Here is a 15,080-nt window from a genome sequence, read left to right on the forward strand (position 1 = left end):
GAGAAATAGCCCGCCCCGGCCGAGAGCCCACGTGACGCGAGCTCCCCCTCTCTCCGCTCGCCGCCGGCTGCTGGGGATTGTAGTTCTCCGGGTCCTGACGCCCCGATCTTTGGCTGCAGCTGTAGGGTTGGACTACAAAGCCCAGGATGCGTCGCGGTCCCTCCTTTGAGGCCCCTCCGCTTCCGGAGATCGCCTCAGCGTGGTCCCAGAGAGAAGGGGGAAGGGCCTTAATCACGCCAGCGACGAGGCCACCAATGGTGGCTGAGATGGGCGGGCTGTGGAAGTCGGGCTCAGGCCTCACCCGGCCTCTGAAAGATAAGGGGAAGGGTACTCTCTGCAGGCACTGTCGTGGCTGTTCTGTAAGTCGCGGACTTTCCCCGGAGGGAGAAAACCTGGTCATTGTACCATGGAAAGCCCTAAATGAAGGGCTGTAGACCCGCTGTTTGGGCAGACCATTGAATGCATTTGTAAATTCAAGTCATTCACATCGGGACCCCCTGGCTTAATAGAGACACCTCGAGTGTTGTTGGGGTTGGAATCATAAAAATAATGGCAATAGAAATAATAACCAACATTTATTGAATGCTTACCATGTCCTAGGCACTCCGCTAAGCACATTTTGTGGAATTACTTAGTTCAGTTAAGCAACCTTGTAAACTGCCTTACAATCATTACCACTCATTTTGAAGATGGGGTGGGATCTGAGAAGTTAAATAACTTGCGGGACACGAGCTCTTTGCCACAGTTCCGTGGTCCCCTCAGGGGCCGTGCAGCCCAGCTCCGTCCTTACAAAGGGGAAAATTTCCAGAGAAGAAAATTAGATGCTCCAGTTCTCACAGCAAAGCCAGAGACCCCTTTCCCTATGCCTCCTAGATTCTGAGTTTTCTAGCTGGAACAGGAACGGATGGCATTGGGGATCTTCTCCTGGCCTCCCTTCCACCCCTCCACATCTGTCCCCCAGTAAGTTGACCAGGAATTCAGTGACTTTGGCCACCATTCAGATGGTTTGAGAGTTGGCCATGGACGATTGAGCCTTACTGTCCCTCCCTTGTGAAGGATGAGACAAGGATTGCGAATATAGACAGGAAGGGACACAAACTACCAGGGAGCATGTACTGAGAGCTGGCACTGTGCAAGGTGCTTTCCTTACTTTTAAAATTTTAATTTAGATTTAATGCTCACAACCACCCTTTGAAATATAATGATTAAGAACTCCAAATTTGAATTTACATCTTGGTCCTATAACTTGGCAATACATTTGGGCAAATTACTTCATCTCTCTGATTCTCATTGGAAATAAATGATGTCTGCATTCCATGGGATTGGCATGGGGATTACAAGAAAGAAGGGATATAAAGTGGTTAACTCATTGCCTGTCATATGGGCAGTAAGTGATGACTACGTCTGTTATTGCTATTGTTATCCTTATTGTAAATATGAAGAATGGTTATCTATGCTGTTTGGCTAAGGTAATTATTTAGGACTGGACCTCAGGTCTAATTGGTACTTTGAGTTACCTTATTTTTTGTTACTTTGACCCCAGGTTCCACATTTATTGTTTAGAAATATATTTTTATTTATATCTTTTATAGAAGTATTCTTTTGAGTTCTCAGATATGTAACCAGGTAACTCTGAACCATGACTGGTAGACTTAACCTTCTTTTCCTCTTTTTTCCCCTCTTGCCATTCTATCCCATACAGAACTGTAGATGTTCTCAAATGGTTCTGTTTGCCCATAGGTTTACTGGATGAGAGTCATGATTTCTGATCGGATATGGCTTCAAAGAGTGTTCAGTATCTAATATGGGTTCACCTGCTGTTTTTGTAAGTATCGTGTACACACTCTGTTCTCTACCAGCATATATCTTTTGGTTATTTCCTGCCTCTTTCTGATAGCATCAACTTGGAAATCAAAGGGGAAGTGATATGTGTGTCTTGTGATAGGCTGGCCATGGACTGAGAGGAAGGAGAGCTAGAAATGAGAAGTCATAAGAATTTGCGTGAGTTTTGGACACAGGCACTTGCTAGCTTCTGTGGCCACAGAAATGACTTAGCTTAATTTAGCTTAAAAGTTAGGTTTACATTGGAGATGTTATGTGCCAGAAAAATACTGAATTTTTTTTTAAAGATTTTATTTATTTATTTGAGAGAGACAGAATGAGGGACAGAGAGAGCACATGAGAGGGGGGGAGCGTCAGAGGGAGAAACAGACTCACAGCTGAGCAGAGAGCCCGATGCGGGACTCGATCCTGGGACTCTGGGATCATGACCTTAGCTAAAGGCAGTCACTTAACCAACTGAGCCGCCCAGGGACCCCCTGAATTTTGAATAATGAGAATTCTAGTCCTAGATCAGCCACAGAATTTCTGTGTGATCCTGAGAAAGTCCTTTCTTCTCTCTGGGTTTCGGATTACCCATCTTTAAAATGAAACAATTGAGGTTTCTTCCCTTTCTGATTTTTGAGGTTCACTAAAATGTCTCTTTTTCAGGAACATTATGAGATGTATTCAACTGTGCTTTCCTTTAGGTTTTTCCCAGTGTTATTGAAACTGATGGGTTATCCTGCTTCAGTTTTTGACCAGAAAGTTTCTTCTGCAGCCCCTGTTGGCTGTCTGCCCAATCCCTCCCTCCAGTACTGTCTGGGTAACTGCATTTTCTCTCTTCTCTAGCATGTCCTAAAAACCCCTCCCAGCAGAACCAGCGTGGGAGCTGGGGAGAATATCTGAAGGGGCCAAGAGACTGTCTTCCTGTCTCAATATTTATAGTTTACAAGACACAATAAATTCAACCTGTCTTGCAAAGGAATAGAGGAGAACTGCCACATCCTCATTTTGCTTTTACCGAGTGGGTATCCATGGAGGCAGGTGGTAGATTGTACCTAATGACGATTATGAGGTCTCCTGGCATGAAGTAAAGACACACACACACCCTAGCTTCAAAGCGCAGACCAAGCTTGTGACAATGGATTCTGTCTCTAATTAGATGGTCGAGAATATGTTACAGTCAGTCCTTGGATCCACAAACGCAAACCAGCATCTCACTGTGGGAGAGCATCATTTATATGAGCATCACCAGCATCACCATCATAATAGTGGAAGCACAATTGTGTCCAGAAATGTTAATTGAGCTATAACTATGTTCTGGGCACTGGAATACATGGTAGGAGGAGAGAGGGGTGAAAAAGAGAGAAATAATAATCAAGTCAACATATCAGCAAACAAGAATAGGCTGAGATAAGTGATGTAAAAGAATTAATCAGGTTGATGTGCTAGGGCAGAGAAGGAAGGCTCTATTTTAGTTTGGATAGTCAGAGAAGGCCTCTCTGAGGAGGTAGTATATGAGCTGGAATCCTTGCAAATTGCTGGGGAAGACAGAGGTGTGACTGACACTGGAGGTATATTTGGCTTTAGGAACAGAGCAAAGCATGGGCAGTTGAGAATAAAGTGTGTCAAAGTAAAGGAGGTGAAGTTGGAGAAGTGGGCACGCTGGGCCTTGAGGACCCCCGGAAGACTTTAAGCAGGGCATTGACATGATCTATGATTTTAGAAAGCCACTCTGGCTGCTCTGTGGAGATTGGGTGGACCAGAGAGGTGCCATGACTTGGAAATGGAAAGACTAGTCACCCCCAGCTTCTCCCTCACCCTCCTGGCCCCCATGCAAGCAGGGGAGGCTCCAGGAGCACTCTGGGAACTGTGTGGGAACTTGAATCTGTGTGGTGGCAGCAGAGATGGAGAGAAGTGCCGGGATGAGAACTTCATTTAACAACAGCTTACTGAGCTCCTACAATGTGCCAGGCACTATTATAGGTGTTTGGGGTGTGGTGAAGAACAGGACAAAGTCCCACTCTCCTGGAGTTTACATTTCAAGGGGGGACATAGAGAGTAAACAAGTAGACAGCATCCACACGCTTGCCCAACACAGAAAGCTGGGAGTCATCCTGGACTCCTCTCACCCCCTTCTAGCCCACATCTGACCAGTCACTAAGTCCTCTCGCTGCTGTCCTTGTGTCTCTTCCTTCCTGTCCAACCTCACTGCTTTCATCCAAGCACCAGCCTCCACATCTCCCATGTACACTCTTAAAGGCCCTTCCTGCCTCTTGACTGGCTTTTTTCCATCTACCCTCCTTACTGATACCAGAGTGAGTTTTTTCAAAAGCAAACTGGACTGTATCATTTCCAGGGCTCAGAACCATGTCTCTCCCCTCATGTTGTCTTCAGGATAAAATCCCAGTCCCTTAGCCTAGGATATAAGACCCATTATGACTGGCTGGTCTAAACTTCTTTAGCTGCATCCCTTGCATCCATGCACCCTCATTGTATGCTGTGATAAGACAAAAACTGCTTATAGCAAATGGAGTACATGCTATTGCCTGATGCCTTTATCCCTTTTGTATTTGTAAGGCTCTCTTCTTGACTTCCCATTGAACACCTATTCATACTTTAAGCCCAACCCAGAAATCCTCTCCTCTGGAAAGACTTCCTTTCCTCCATGCTACTTCTAGTTTCTGCACAAGCTTCTCTTTGCCTCTCTTTGCATAGTAATATAGTGATCCCTTCACTTGCCTGTCTCCTTCAATATCAGATGAATTCTTTGAATGCTAGGATTGTGACATACTCTGCTTGGTCTCCCCAAGCTTAGCATGGGGTCTGACACAGAATGGTGGCTCACAAATAAGTAAATTGGATGGTTTGGGTCCAAGTCCTTCAAATACAACCTGGAAACTCTGAGCCTTCTAGAAACTTCCAACAACCAGTAATTATTGACAACAAAGGCAGCTTAGTAGCAGTGAATCATTGTACTTTATAGGGTTAATATTGAAGAGAGTATGGCCTGGGAGCCATCATGGGCTTCCTAACATTGTGTGTAATCAGGGGCACCTCTTATTACAGCTGGGCCTCTTGCTGGGCCTGAGATACCTACAGGAGTGTATTTATCAAGGCCTTGACCAGGTTAGAGTAGAGTTCAATGGTAAAAGCTAGGCATCAAATTAGGCAGGATTAGGTTTTGATCTTTCATTGGTTGTGCAACTTTGGAGTGCTAATTTATCTATGTCTTGGCCTCCTCATCTGTAGAAGGAGGATAAAAAAGGCTCCCACGCCATCCATCCTTTGTAAAAATGAAATGACTTCCTGCATCTAAAGTGCTTAACAAAGTAGCTGACATATGGGAGCAAAAGGGTGGCCTTGTTGGTGACTATTAGAAAGACAAAGCATTCTTGCTGATATTTGAGCCTCAGTGTAAAGGTCCCTTTTTCCCTTGCTAGTGCACACAAGCTGACTAGATTAGGGTGTCGGTTTGACTTTCTTGTAAAACTTGAATACTTTGTTCATAGCTTTCATCATGAGACTATTGTGTCACATTTAGTCTGACTTCCTCACTCAGCTCAGAAAGCTCCCAGAGGGCAAGGACTCTGTTCTTTAACCCTCAACTCTTCTTTTTTTTTTTTTTTTAATAAAGACTTTCTTTATTTGAGAGAGAGAAAGAGAGATAGCATGAGCAGGGGGAGAGGGAGAAGCAGACTCCCCGCTGAGTGTGGAGCCCGATGTGGGGCTCGATCCCAGGACCCTGAAATCATGACCTGAGTCGAAACCAAGAGTCGGACGCTTAACCAACTATACCACCCAGGTGCCCCTATTCCTCAACTCTTAACACAGTTCCTGGCCCATAGAAAGCTCTCACTGACTATTGAATGAGTGAAGAAGCCTTTCCTACTGGCATGTTATGTTGACATGGGGTGTTTGTGTGTGTGTGTGTGTGTGTGTGTGTATAGGGGGGCTGTTTGGTGGGATTAGAAGTAAAAGCACTGGTAGAAAGTCCATGGTAATGGAGAATGGTTAGGGACCTCTGCACCAATGAGACAAGAGACTAAGAGCACATAAGGACAGACCCCGGCAGCATAGGATTTTTCAGGCTATCACTGCCTTAGGCTGTGAGGCCTGTGTGTAGGATAAGAATAGTTTGCACAGTTCTACTTTGTAAATCAGGGCTTTGACAGAGCTTAGCCAATTACCCAGCAAGAATAGCTAGTTTTCTGGAGCTTAGAGCCTTTTAAAAATTCCAAAACTGGGGAATAATCAAAAAAAAAAAAATTTTTTTACTTACTTTGAAAAGCAGGATTAAAAAAACCCTACCCACCTTTTCAATATTCTCTTTATCTACAATATAAATTATCAGACACTTCCTGTGCACAAACCCACAGATGAGAGGAAGGAAGGAGCCAGGAATAAACCAAGTGCTTCACATGAAGTCATCAAATGAGGGATAAGGAAGAGTAAAGAGTATAGTGTGGTGGCCAGACTAGAGGAATGCTAGGCAAAGTGTGGCACACAGGTGGGTGCTGACCCCGGACTGTCATTAGTTCCCAGTGGGATATGGAGCTTGCAGCAGAATGTGTATCAACTGCCTCACTGAGCACACTGTTTTTAGTTCAGCTGATAGTCTTTTCCATAGTGAGATATACTCCATGAAGGTAGCCCTTCTTTATTTTACATTTTGGCCCTATCTGTCACTGCCTTAGGCTTGGACCAGTAACAAATAGTTTACTGACCAGCTACTTTAGCAATATAGGTCTAGAGGATGGACTTTGAAATCAGTCAGACTTGACTGTACTACTTAAGCTTTGGATTCCAAATCTGGAAAATGGCAATTCATTCTTACCCACCAATGTTTTGAGCACATACTATATTTTAGGTACTGTTCTACGAGTTGAGGATATTGCAGTGACCTTGGCTGATAGGATTCTTGCTTTCAAGGGGCCTACTGACAAAGAAGTGAGATAATTACAGTTTACAATACATGCTATTAAGAAAGTCAACTAATGGGGCACCTGGGTGGCTCAGTCCTTTAAGCGTCTATCTTCAGCTCAGGTCATGATCTTAGGGTCCTGGGATGAGCCCGCGCGCGGGGCTCCCTGCTTAGCAGGGAGTCTGCTTCTTCCTCTCCCTCTCCCCCTACTCCCTGCTTGTGCTCTCTTTTTTTTTTTTTTTTTTAAAGATTTTATTTATTTATTTGACACAGAGAGAGAGAGAGACAGCCAGAGAGGGAACACAAGCAGGGGGAGTGGAGGAGGGAGAAGCAGGCCTCCCGCCGATCGGGGAGCCCGATGCAGGGCTCGATCCCAGGACCCCGGGATCATGACCTGAGCGAAGGCAGATGCTTAACGACCGAGTCACCCAGGTGCCCTTGCTTGCGCTCTCTTGCTCTCTCTTTCTCAAATAAATAAATAAAATCTTAAAAAAAAAAGAATAAAAAAAAGTCAACTAACTTTGATGTGTAAGTAACAGATTGATTGATTAGGGAATGGTTGACTTGAGAAGTTTAAGAAGCAACCAGTTATGCAAAAAACTTGAGGATGAGGTTCCAGGCAGAGGGAAGAGCATGTACCAAGGCTCTGAGGCATTTTGGGGAAACAAGGTGACCAGTGTGTCTGAAGTGGAGTGAAGGAGGGAGGTAGAGGGTGGGGAGATGAGGTCAGAGAGGATCCAGTTCATGCAGGCCTAACAGAACACAGAGAAAGGGTTTGGATTCCAATCTTTTTTTTTTTTTTTTAAGATTTTATTTATTTGACAGAGAGGGACACAGCGAGAGAGGGAACACAAGCAGGGGGAGTGGGAGAGGGAGAAGCAGGCTTCCCACTGAGCAGGGAGCCCGATGCGGGACTCGATCCTAGGACACTGGGATCATGACCTGAGCTGAAGGCAGACGCTTAACAACTGAGCCACCCAGGTGCCCCTGGATTCCAATCTTAAAGCAAAGCAAAACCCTTGGAGGGTTTTAAACCAGGTCATAAAATTTCTTGGAAACCATGCTAAAGAGTTTGGATTTACTCCAGAGAACAATAGAGACCCATCAAAGCAGGGGAGTGTCAGGATTAGAACCAGGTTTTAGAAAGTTTACTTTGGCTGTGGTAAAGGTAACAGCTTAGATGGGGCTCAGGCAAAGAGACCAGCTAGGGGAAGACATTCTGGCCATGGAATGAGTGAATAAGTATAAGAGTGATTGAGTTAATATCATTAACTAGACCACAAGCTTCCTTATGTTGTGAGCCTCACCAACTCTTGCTTTGGATGTTTCACAACACAAACATTAGGTCTTTGTGAAAATCAATGTTTAATTCATATCCAACTAGTTGAATTGACTAGCTAACAGAAAGTCAACCTAGCTTCTCCATCTCCTCTGCAGAAGCTGAGTCATTGCACAGAGCTCTGATCTTACCGTGATGTAGATGTCTGTCTCCTTTACCTTGTTCACTTCTTCCTCTTTTTTTTTTTAAGATTTTATTTATTTATTTGACAGAGAGAGAGCGAGAGCAGGAACACAAGCAGGGGGAGTGGGAAAGGGAGAAGCAGGCTTCCCGCGGAGCAGGGAGTCTGATGCGGGGCTCAATCCCAGGACCCTGGGATCATGACCTGAGCCAGATGCTTAATGACTGAGCCACCCAGGTGCCCCTACCTTGTTCACTTCTTACCTGTTTACATTGACGCCCACTGATGCTCAAGGCCACAGGTGAGTCAGTTTCCAGCAGCAACTGAACTGGGGCAATTAACATCTGGAACCAAATAAATGCCTAAGCTCTGTTTGGAATGTCTGCTTCTAGAGTCATCCAGCCACAGAGTCTGTTGCACAAGGCAAACTGGCACTTGGCCTGCTGAATAGAATTGTCAGTGCTTCTACATGAGAGAAGACCTATTCATTACCAGAGGCTTTGCTAGCCAGCATTGGCTCAATCAATATCAAGTAACAATGATGAGTAATGTTTATTGAGCAGCTACTGTGTACCAGGCACTGGGCTAAGGATTTACATTTTTTTTTTCTCATTTTAAACCTCACAACAATCTTATACAATAGGCATTCTTAACTAACTCCATTTTATTTTATTTATTTATTTAATTTTACATGTGTGAGGGTTTTTTTTTTTAAGATTTTTTTTTTAAGTAATCTCTTCACCCAACATGGGGCTCGAACTTACAACCTTGAGATCAAGAGTCACATGCTCTACCAACTGAGCCAGCCAGGCACCTCTTAACACCATTTTATTTATTTTTTTTTTATTTTTATTTTTTTTAAAGATTTTATTTATTTATTTGAGAGAGAGAGAATGAGAGAGAGCAAGTACATGAGAGGGGGGAGGGTCAGAGGGAGAAGCAGACTCCCTGCTGAGCAGGGAGCCCGATGCGGGACTCGATCCAGGGACTCCAGGATCATGACCTGAGCCGAAGGCAGTCGCCTAACCAACTGAGCCACCCAGGTGCCCAACACCATTTTAAAGAGAAAGAAATTGAGAATCAGAGAGACTAAGTAACTTATCTAATGTCATATAACTAATAGGATGCTGACCAGGATTTATACCTAGTTCTCTTTGATTCCAAAACCTTGTGTCATTTTAATAGTAATTTTTAATTTATTTTATTTTTATTTATTTATTTTTTTTAAGTTTTTTTTTTTTAATTTATTTATTTGACAGATAGAGAGCACAAGTAGGCAGAGCGGCAGGCAGAGGGAAAGGGAGAAGCAGGCTCTCCGCTGAGCAGGGAGCCTGATGTGGGGCTCCATCCCAGGATCCTGGGATCATGACCTGAGCCGAAGGCAGCTGCTTAACCGACTGAGCCACCCAGGCGCCCCTAATTTATTTTATATGTTAGTGACTCTTTATAATTATTAAGGTTATATATGCTTATTATCATAACTCAGGCAATTTAAGATTATATAGGGTAATTATGGGAACTATCTGTTCTGGTTATCTATTGCTGTGTAAAAAATCACTCCAATGCTTAGTGACTTTAAAAAAAATGGCAATGATTTAGGGGATGCTGCGGGCCATGGCTGCTGAGTAGCACATGACCCCAGGGGCGAGGTGTGAGGTGGCTGTGGGGATGTGGGGCTGGCTTGGAGGCCGTGGGGAGAAGGCAGGGTGGGGCTGGGGTCAGGGGCTGGCAGCACTTGAGCTTGGAGCCGGGGCCCGGGGCCACGCACTACCAACTTGTCTACGCTTGCAAAGTCTGTTGGACACGGTTCTCCAAGCACATCTCCAAGCTGGCCTATCACCAGGACGTGGTCACTGTGACATGCCCCAGCTGCCAGAAGCACTACATCATCATAGACAACCTGGGCTGGTTGTTGGACCTGGATAGGAAGAGGAATATTAAAGAAATCCTGGAGGTCAGAGGGGAGACGGTGTGCTGAGTGGCTGGTGACGGGGCTGTAGAGCTGGTTTTAGAGGCTGCAGGGAACCCCAAATCCGCCACTGCTCCAGAAGGGGGTGAGGACGAGGATCCCACTCATCCTGGCAAGATGGAGCCCAGCTGACTCTACCTTTTGCCTTTGAGAAGATGCTTTGGCCCCAGGCCCTTCTAGACTTGCCTGTTTTCTATCAATAAACAGACAAGGGGCGCCTGGGTGGCTCAGTCGTTAGGCGTCTGCCTTCGTCTCAGGTCATGATCCTAGGGTCCTGGGATCGAGCCCCGCATCGGGCTCCCTGCTCCGCGGGAAGCCTGCTTCTCCCTCTCCCACTCCCCCTGCTTGTGTTCCCTCTCTCGCTGTGTCTCTCTCTGTCAAATAAATAAATAAAATCTTTAAAAAATAAATAAATAAATAAACAGACAACACTTGGAAAAAGAAAGCAATAATTTAATTCTCTCTCATGGTTCTGGGGCCTGCCTGGGTTCATCTAGTCCTATCTCACTCATTGTCTCCTATGTGGTTATAGTTGGATATTGGCTGGGGATAGAATCTTCTTAAAGTTTTCTTATTCCCATGCTGACTATAGACTGGGACCTTAGTGGGGCTGTCTACTGGAACACAATCCCTTGGCCTCTCCCTGTGGCCTGGGCTTTCCTCACAGCATGATGGGTGGGATCCAAAAGTGAGAATCCCAAGAAAGAGGAAATAGAAGCTGCTCATTTCTTAAGGCCTGGGCCAGAAACTGACATAGTACCACTTCTGCTGTTTTCTATTGATCAAGCAGTTGCAGAGCCAAGGTTGAAGGGAAGGAGACAGATCCCACTCTTACATGGTAGGAATATCAAAAAATTGGGAGGTCAGATTTTAAAACTGCCATAGTCTGCATCTGACCACAAATTATGTTCTTCCTTCACTCAAAATGCAGTTGTCCTATCCAAAGACCCTCCCAAACATCTTGTGCCATCAGGGACAGACATGAAGTCCAGGACCTTGTCTTCTGTATTACTTCTAGGTGTAGATGAGGTGCCTTGAGTATGGATCTTTAGTTATAGCTCTTCAAAAATGATACTTCTTGATCTGAGTAGCTGTGAACAAAAAGACAGATTATTGGGACGCCTGGGTGGCTCAGTTGGTTAAGCATCTGACTCTTGATTTCAGCTCAGGTCATGATCTCAGGGTTGTGAGATTGAGTCCGGTGTCTGCGTGTCTCATGAAGTTGCAATTGTCTGGCTGGGGCCAGAGTCATCTTGAAGGTTAGCCTAGGCTATACCGATCTCATCCCTCCTCGGAGAATGTATAATAACTGGGATATGGATAGACTAAGCTAGTTAACTAAGGAGAGCCAAGCTGAGAGGCCATGGGGACTTTCAGAGTCAAAATGTTGCTGAGGCTGGTATATTGGGTCATATGCAAGATGGTTAAACAAAGCAAGTCATCTGTTGGAAAAGAAAACCAAGATGTAAAGATGACAGAGAGCACTGGGCACTCTGATTCCTGGTGGCTTTCCAAGCCCATAAGTCCTGGCTGTGCTTTGTTTCCATTATACCTCTGCATTCTTACCATAAACTTCCATTTTTGCTGTGTTGGCCTAAGGAGATTTCTGTTTCTGACATGCAACATATTGACCTGACTGGACCCCTGGAGGGATGTTGTGAGGATCTTTATTATTCTCAAGGAGTGGTGGGAAGAAATGAGTATGTACTTCAGGGCCATTGATTGAGATATTCGTGTTATTACCCATTATGAATGCAAGGAAATCTCCATTGTACTTCCCTTAGGTACCAAATTCTGCTAGGAACTGGGTATGTGGAGGTAAACAAGGTTGGCAAGGTTCCTGTCCTCATGGAGCTCACAGTCTAGTGAGAATCACCCAGAGCCAAGTTCAAATTCCTCCTGTGTCAGGTACTAGCTGGGTGAAGTCCCCACTTTTCACCTGGGAAATGGGCAGCACTTTGTGGACCCAGTGTGAAGATTAAATGACATCTGTGTATTTGCATGGAGATGTGGAGACCATATGGCACATGAAAGACCCTTAAATATTTGGGTTTATTTTTCCTTGTGTTGTTTTCTTAAACTGGGGGCTGGATAATACTTTGTTGTGGAAGGCTACCCTCTGCTCTGCAAGATGTTGAGCAGCATCCCTGGCCTCTACCCACAAGATGGTGATAGCACTCCCTCTGACCCCAAGTTGTGATAACCAAAAATGTTTCCACATACTGCTAGATGGGCCAAGGGGTAGAGATTGGGTGGGCAAAATGGCTGCCTGTTGCAAACCATTACATCAGATAAAAGGCAGACATTTATGCCTAAAGCTACAGACTCTAACATCTACCTCTAAGTTTGACTTCCCAATCCGCCTGACTCCCTTTCATGGTTTTGTTTTGTTTTTGCTTCCAAAACTAAATGGCATCAGGAGGAAAGTAGATACTAATGCCAATTTTGTAGTACTAATGCTGAAGAAAGGAAAATCTACATAGCCCCATCCCTCCTTCCTTCTCTGAGGCCAAGCCCAGTTTTGCCTGTTTAATTACCTCCAGTGATTTCAACATTAATCAGGTCTGTTGATCCACCCTGGCATGAGAAATAACAGAGTTGGCCAGATCTGATAGTGCAGAGAAATTGGAGGCTTTCCCTAGCACTGTTTACACAGGCCTCATCTGGGGGTTGAGGGTCATAGCTTTGGTGGCTTATAGCTGGAACACACTTGTCATTACCTGAGGGAGAGGAAAAGGGTTCTGTTTCGAGTGGTAAGCACAGAATTTCACAGTAGGGGGGGCATGGGCCTAGCAGTCTGATTTGTATAGAAACTAAATTTGCATGGCAAGAATATGAATTATCCATAGATTCTGTTTAAAAGAACTATACAAGTATCTTAGTTTTCTAAAAGGCCTTTATTTACACTCTACATAAGTTTGGGGAAAAAGTTCATTTTAAATATTATAGTGCTATGATAACAGTTTTGTTTGGGCTGGGGCTTTCTTCTGGCACGGTACTATTAGGGCCTATGGGGTAAGACTGGCGTGGCTCTCTGACTCTCCGTCTTACCACTTTCTCTCTTGTTCATTTACTCGCCTTCTGCTGTTCCTGAACACCAAGTTCCCTTAAGGCCTTTGTACTTGATGTTTCCTTTTCTTAGAACTTGCCCTGTCTTAGCTGGTGTGGGCTGCCATAACAAAATGCCATAACAGGCTGGGTGGCTTAAACAACAGAAACTTATTTCTCACAGTTCTGGAGGCGAGGAAGTCCAAAGTCAAGGTGCTAACAAGGTAGTTTCATTCAGAAGCCTCCTCTCTTGGCTGACTGGTGGCCTCCATCTCTCTGTGTGCTCACACAGCCTTTCCTATGTGCATGTGCACAGACAGGTGAGAAGAGTAAGCTCTCTGATGTCTCTTCTTCTAAGGACACTGTTGGATCAGAGACCCACCCTTATGACTTCATGCAACCTTAATTTCTTCCTTAGTGGCCCCATCTCCAAATACAGCCACACTGAGGGTTAGGGCTTTACTATATGAATTTGAAGGGAGGGAAGACACAAACATTCAGTCCATAACACTCCCCATTAGGTCTAAATTGGTTTAGTTCTTGGCTATCTACAACACATCTTCCCTCCCCTTTTTTTCTGTCACTCACTGTCCTTCTCTGCTTTGTTTTTCTTCCTGCACTTAATACCACCTAAAATTATTTTACATTACACGAGTGGTGTTTATTTTCTGTCCCTACGTCTTAGATGAGTTAATGATTAAATGAGCTTGCTTAAATAAATTATTCATTCCACAAATTTTTATTTTGTGCCTACAGTGTGCAAGGCACTGGACTCGGTTCTAGGGTTGCAGTGATGAAGAAAAGTATGCATACTCCCTGCCCTCATATTGCTTACGGTGTTGTAGGAGCATTTATTGAATACTTACTAGGTACCAGGTATGGTGCTGAGAATTTAACTTAGATTATCTCACTTGATCTTTATAAAAATCCTATGATGTAGGTCCTATTGTTTCATTAATTTTATGAAAGGGACCATTAGGCCCCACATGGATAAGCCACTTTTTCAAAGTCATTCAACTAGTTGGAGCTGGGTCCTACAGTCTGGGGCCATAGTTGATGCTCTTGACCACTATCCTAAACTGCATATGGAAGACACAGTAGAGTACATTGAGGGGATGAACAAAATCACGTATGGCTGTAACCTTAATATCAAAAAGTATTCAATACTGATTATTCCCATTAACCAGCGGTTATATATCCAAAACAAGTTTGGGTATAAAAACCTACATGCACAAGATTGATATTCTGAGGCATTATTAAGAATGTTATAAAAAAAAAATCACTGCCCATGGGATTCCTTTCCTTTAGAGTGTGTGATAGAAAACCCAATGGGGCCTTTGGAGGCAGGCAGGGGGATTTGGGAGCAGACTTGGATTCATATCTTTGCTCTGTCATTTACTGCCCTTGGAACCTTGAGCAGGTTCTGAGACTGAGTTTTCTTAGCTGTGAAATGGGGATTATAATACCCACTTCATAAAGTGTTAAAATATCCCTGCAAATAGAGGATACTTAATGAATGGTAGTTAGCTTTTACTATATTATTTTCACAGTGCATTTAAACTATAATTTGAGGGGCACCTGGGTAGCTCAGTCAGTTAAGTGTCTGTTTTGGCTCAGGTCATGATCCCGGGGTGCTGGGATGGAGCCCCACGTTGGGCTCCCTGCTCAGTGGGAAGTCTGCTTCTCGCTCTGCCCCTCCCCCTGCTCATGCTTTCTCTCTTTCTCTCTATTATAAATAAATAAAATCTTTTAAAAAATAAACTATAATTTGATTTTTAAACAATTAACCTGTTCAGAATCATGTGTGTTACATAAAGTGAGGCTAACCTGGAAGACTTGAGTTGTGTAACCTGATCAC

The 15,080-nt window shown here is 44.3% G+C and overlaps 1 long non-coding RNA gene across 1 annotated transcript in view; it reads left to right on the plus strand.

The window, feature by feature from the left end:
- The first annotated feature begins 1 nt into the window (after position 1).
- LOC144378828 (uncharacterized) overlaps positions 2 to 15,080 on the plus strand; it is an 81,209-nt gene continuing 66,130 nt past the window's right edge. Inside the window, exons 1-2 of the long non-coding RNA XR_013445609.1 lie at positions 2 to 359; positions 1,703 to 1,825. This is a non-coding gene — a long non-coding RNA (uncharacterized LOC144378828). The remainder of the gene's footprint in view (positions 360 to 1,702; positions 1,826 to 15,080) is intronic.

The sequence above is a fragment of the Halichoerus grypus genome, chromosome 2 (genome assembly GCF_964656455.1).
Source record: "Halichoerus grypus chromosome 2, mHalGry1.hap1.1, whole genome shotgun sequence".
Classification (NCBI taxonomy): Eukaryota; Metazoa; Chordata; class Mammalia; order Carnivora; family Phocidae; genus Halichoerus; species Halichoerus grypus.